The sequence below is a fragment of the Maniola jurtina genome, chromosome 12 (genome assembly GCF_905333055.1).
Source record: "Maniola jurtina chromosome 12, ilManJurt1.1, whole genome shotgun sequence".
In the NCBI taxonomy this organism is placed as follows: domain Eukaryota; kingdom Metazoa; phylum Arthropoda; class Insecta; order Lepidoptera; family Nymphalidae; genus Maniola; species Maniola jurtina.
Window position 1 is genome coordinate 8,661,046 of NC_060040.1, and position 5,690 is coordinate 8,666,735.

Sequence of the window (5,690 nt, forward strand, 5' to 3'; positions counted from 1 at the left end):
AACTTTGCCGATACCTATTACCTCACGTATGTTAACAAAGACATGTCAAATTTCTCAACGCATGGTTCATATAGGACACTCGTTTCGATTTTTGAGTAAAGATCCTATTCCCGAACACTTCAACTGAGCGTTTGTTTTCGTATTTTAAAAACAAGTGGTTATGTTTTTCATTATCTATGATGCGCAGTAATACCTAATATAGAGCTTCGATAAGCACACGTTAAAACTTACGTCTCAACTTTTAAAATAGAGTCTTAAAAATGGTCTCCATGGTCGTTCGAATTCGGGCGGGACATAAGTACTCAAAAGTGAGATGGACGATATTTTACCACACAAATCAATGTTTGGCATTACGTTATAATTTTGAAAACCAATCAATATTAGTACAAACCTAACACATTTATGTTGCGAGTTGAGAGTTTTGCAATTTTGTTTTGCGCATCCCCTAAAATAGAGATATTTCAAGTGTATCTTTCAAAATAAATATCATTTTCGGGCATAAAAAATGATCAAGAGATAAATATTGATACTTGACTTTGTTTTAGATCTCGAACAACGTATTTAACATAATAGTCAGCGCATCAGCGTAATACGTTTGTATGGAGATGCGTGTGTGACGTGTACCCTTAACGAAATTAATTTAAAAGCCTTTCCTATACCATAAACCCAAATAAATAGGCTTTTAAATAGAAAATAAAATGGGCACCATTTACGACGCTGTAATGTATTCAGGTAATAGTGAAATAATATGGCACTTTGTCGACTCGTATTACTAACAGAGACATGTAAAATTTCTCAAACGTCAGATTTATACGGCAATCTTGGCCTAAAGTGTCAGTATTTCACTCGTGCGACTCATTGCCCGTATGACTATGAGAGAACACGTGCGTGTAACCGAATAGCTGAACACTGACCTCTATAAGTACACTGGACTTGTAATTGCCGACCTATTTTTGGAGCAACTTGATTTTCACCATTTTGACTAATGTGAGCGTAAGTAAGTACCTACATGGGACTAAAATATGTTAGTGATGAGCCAACTATCAACATAGTGTTAACACGAAGACCATGTGATATAGTCTTCAATTTAAATTCCCGGTACTCTCGATGGGGTGCTTCGAATCTGCACAACAAAATATTGTCTTTCTGTTCAGCGCACCTTATCCAGCGTACTTGTATATGTCCATTTCAATGTCTACAAAAGATTAAGAGGTGGTAATTTGACGTTGATTTAGGGATAGCGTCGTTCCTTTCATCGGACGGATTGTCTTTCGCCGGACAGTGAGACGTTTTGTCTATGGCATGAGACTATCCCTAAAAGCCTCTTTATAATGTTTTTATTTATTGGAGTAAGCGTTAACAAATTGTAACTGAGCTCGGGGTATATTAGCTTTCATTTAGATAACTGTTAATGGTGTTGGTAGAGTGGAGTTTTGTAGTGTACCTACTTACATTAGAAATTTAACATACTTACAGTTTTTATGTAGGTATATATTTGAAAGAAAAAAAATCTTGTACCTATACTACAAAATAGTACCTAAGTTTTTTTTGTTTTATTCAGTTAGAAGTTATAGCCCTTCACTGCAATCTCACGTGGTGGAAATAATGATGTAATCTAAGATGGAAGCGGGCTAACTTGCATGGGCTATGGCAGTTTTTATTTGTATTAATTACCCTTTGGTTTCTATTCGGCATCGTATCAGAACGATAAATTTCTTCTCGGCACCGTGGTAACTAGCCACGGCCGAAGCCTCTCACCAGACCAGACTAGAAATTTAGAAATTGTAAAATTCTAAATCTCTGCCGGGAATCGAACCCGAGATCTGCCGCTATAAGGCCACAGCGCTTACCATTGCGCCAGGGAGGTCGTCAACACCCACTCAAACAATGACCACTTACTAGGTACACGAAAAAGCTTTAAAAACCGACTTCCAAACCCACTACTCAGAAAAAAAAAATTGCATACACGTGTAGAAACAAAAATTATTTTTTACTTCGTAGTGGTTTTGGAAGTCATTTTATTTGATTATTTTTTTCGAATAAAAAGGATGATAATATGTGCATTCCAGGATTTTTCATGAATGATGGTGCGCGTGCGCTCTTAGCGGTTATGCGTCCGTGCGGTAGCGGGCGCGGCGCACGCTGATGTCATCAGCTCAAATGTTATTTTCCTTCGCCGACTGCCGCGTGGGCGCAGTCACAACTTCGGCTGCGGTCATACTAGATCCAAACAAAGTTTATTAAATCATATTAAAAAGGCACCTGTTAACTTAATTCGATTTTCAAAAGATAATTGTTAATCTAGGACATTACTTTTGACAAGTGATAAGAGTAATATGGGCATGAATCAGAGTAATACCAGATGGGCATACAGGCTGGGGGGCTCCAAGTGCAAATTTCACACAATTGCAAGAGTAGCCTCCGATAGAAGCCGATGGAAGCAATTAATCCGCACGAGGTTGTAAGAACACCAGGACCACGATCTTCAGAAATGAAGGAAATACTGGAAAGAGAAAGAGAGGAGTAATAACTACCAAACTATACCTTCAAGTGCGAGTGCTAAAGTATACAAATTGAGCGTAGCGAAAAATCGTAGGTCTATGCAAATACCACCCATTTTTCCTATCATCATCATCATCATTGACCCGGTGATGGGTCGAGATGAGTGCACTACTGAGCCTGGGTCTCTTTCAGAACGCGATAGGTTTGGCCATAGTCCACCATGCTGGCTAAGTGCAGATTGGCAGACTTCACACATTGAGAACATTATGGAGAATTTTCAGGCATTGGTAGTTACATGTTTTTCTTCACCGTTAAAGCAAGTGATATTGAATTGCTTAAAATACACATAACTACGAAAGGTTAGAAGCGGGTGCCCAGGATTTAACCAACGACCCCTTTACACCCCAAAATAGGAGCCCAACGTCTTAACCACTAGGTTATCACCACTTCTTTGTCTTTGTATACCTAATGTTAACTATTAATTAGGCAATGACGGTTAATTCCTGCAATTAATGATTTCCAGCAAAATCCTTCACAATTTTCTTTTATTTTCAAATTAAACATCGATTCTCAAGGTGCAAGTGTTTGTTATTATATTGTCATTTTTTAAGCTAAACCCAGCCAAACGTTTAAAAGCTGCGAAATATGAGTTGCTTAAAGTTTTACATGAAAGCACAGACATAGAATGTCAACTTGCACAACTTGCTACCGCTTTCGTTTTTTTTATTCATCAAGTTGACCTCAAGCCCTTGACTGCAATCTCACCTGGTGGTAAGTAATAATGCAGTCTCAGATGGAAGCGGGCAAACCTTCTACACGGCATCGTACCGCAACGCTAAATCGCCTGACGGCACGGTTTTGCCGGTAGGGTGGCCGAAACCTCCCACCAAACTAACAAACTTGATGGTAACTTTGATCGTGAATTATCACCGTAGTAAGTCAAGTCTTAATTAGTAGCGAAAAGTTGTACGACAACTGAAACAACTTAAATTATTACCGCGCAGTGTAAACCCAGCACACACCGAAGTTATGAATGAAATAATGTTTTGCAAGAGCGGATGTTGCGAGGTTGCTTGTGTCGAATTAGGTTTAGAGCCTTATGGAGCTTGATGAATGAACCGCTCCCCCCTCCCTTGCCTCTACCCGCTCCCCCCACCTCCCGCACCTGCGCTGACCGTGATTGCGATTACGTAGGACACAGCTTTGTTGGAGATATTGTATGTCGCAACGAGGCTTTTACAGTTAGCATTGTTTTGTTGCAAATAAGTTAGAATCCGTGACGTTATGTTTGGAATAGAGATACGGGAACGTTATTTGCGCAATACTATAAAAGTAGGTACAGGGTAAGAAGTAACAGACGAGCATTGAAATGTCTTAGATATGTAGTATGTACCTATCTAATATTGAGTGGCTGTTTTAGGGTTTTCTACGTTCGAATGAAAAACGGAACCCTCGCAGAATAACATCTTTCTATTAAATATTCTATTTAATATTATTCCTAAATATTCTATTTAATATTATTTCTATTTAATAGAATTGTCTGTCTATCTGTCTGTCTGTTAAGACCCGTCAAGGAAATCAAAACCTGCCGGGAACTCCCCGTTGACCTAGGTCTTAGTTCAAAGAGAAAGGCAGGTAGGTAGGTACTAATGCGTTAAATATCACAAGTAAAGGGAAAAATACGAAAACCGTGAATTTGTGATTATATGACAAAAAAAAACTGCTACTTCTTGTACGAGCGACGGTACGGAACTCACGTGTGCGAGTCCGACTCAAACTTGACCAGATTTTTAGCAATGAAAAGTAGCATGCTTTTAACGAAGAACAGAAACGACGTGAGAAATCTGCATGCCTGAGAGTTAGTTACCCATAATTTTTCCAAAAATCTGCCAAGTCTGCCAGCCCGCACTTGGACAGCGTAGTGGACTATAGTGGATAATGTCACTAAAAAGTTCAAGACACGATGAAAGTGGACATTCACGGTTTATGCTTGTGGTATGGCCAGAAATACGTGATCGATATGCGATAAAACCGACTTAATATTATAACACGAGAATGGACATATTACTTTGTACCTATAGCGGTAAGCCCACGAAGTACAAAGCGTTTGTTTCCTGGTTTCTAACGCGTACCGCTGTAGGTTTGAAATACGCTTCCGATGCCTGTGTTTCCTGTCACTTTAAACCAAAATAAATAGTGGTAAACTAAAATTTTAGATAGGTCAGACAATTTACAAGGCAAGAACATTATGAATTAGAGGAAAATAAAAAAAAGTAAATAAAAAATATTTTATTAGAATTAAAAAACAAATAAGATTTAAAATAAGAAAATTATTTTCTTGTAAATGAATAAATTGAGTGTATATTTTTTTCTAATTAGTAGTAATTAAAAATTAGCTATTGAAATTATTGATAGGTAAGCGTAAAATAAAAATATTGTCGCTCCGTTCAAATTCAAACTATAGGCAGACTATGAAATATGCATTGCCGCATAGATATTGACATTATAAGTAGTCTAACAGCTAATACAATGCAAAGGCGCTTGTTACGATATTAGTAAATGTTTATCAAGTGCGTGCATGAATAAACACTGCTTAGACCAACTTACATAAGGCGAACAGAGCTAAGTGCGACGTGAGTGCTAATGAATGCATTCATTTTAATGCAGCTTCATACCTAAAGTACCATGGTCTAAAATACCATTGAGGAGCTGACGTATAAAACGGCGGTGTATGCGTGAAGCAAAATTTTACATGAGCACCAAAAACTGAATGAAAAACGTTAAAACTTTACACTAATTGTACCGTTTTGGTTGAAATCAGAAACCTTGGACACAAGTTTGGACTCAATTTTAGCACAGTTCTAAGCCTTCTTGCTTGGAAATGAGTTAAACTTTGTATTCAGTGATTCAAGTCATGACCTTTGGACTCAGTTTTAAACGATCTTTATCTTAACGAAATAAAATTAACAGGTTTAAATCTAGTGCTATCCATTTCCGGCAAGAATATACATTTACATTTTGATCTGTCATTTCAGTTTAATTTGGAGATTGTGTAAGTAAAATAGAAAAAGAAACAGAATTATCCACAGTATCGTATTTATTTTGACAGATTGATAGAACACGATTTTTGGATGTTTTTTCAAAATAGCAGTTTATAGGTGCATTTAATTTAATTGAGTATCTGACTA

General features: G+C 37.5%; 1 long non-coding RNA gene across 1 annotated transcript; it reads left to right on the forward strand.

Annotated features, from left to right (window-relative positions):
• Positions 1-1,011: 1,011 nt before the first annotated feature.
• Positions 1,012-5,256, forward strand: LOC123870151. The gene is made up of 3 exons (XR_006797019.1): positions 1,012-1,070; positions 1,402-1,407; positions 5,244-5,256. It is a non-coding gene; the product is annotated as an uncharacterized LOC123870151 (long non-coding RNA).
• Positions 5,257-5,690: the final 434 nt, after the last annotated feature.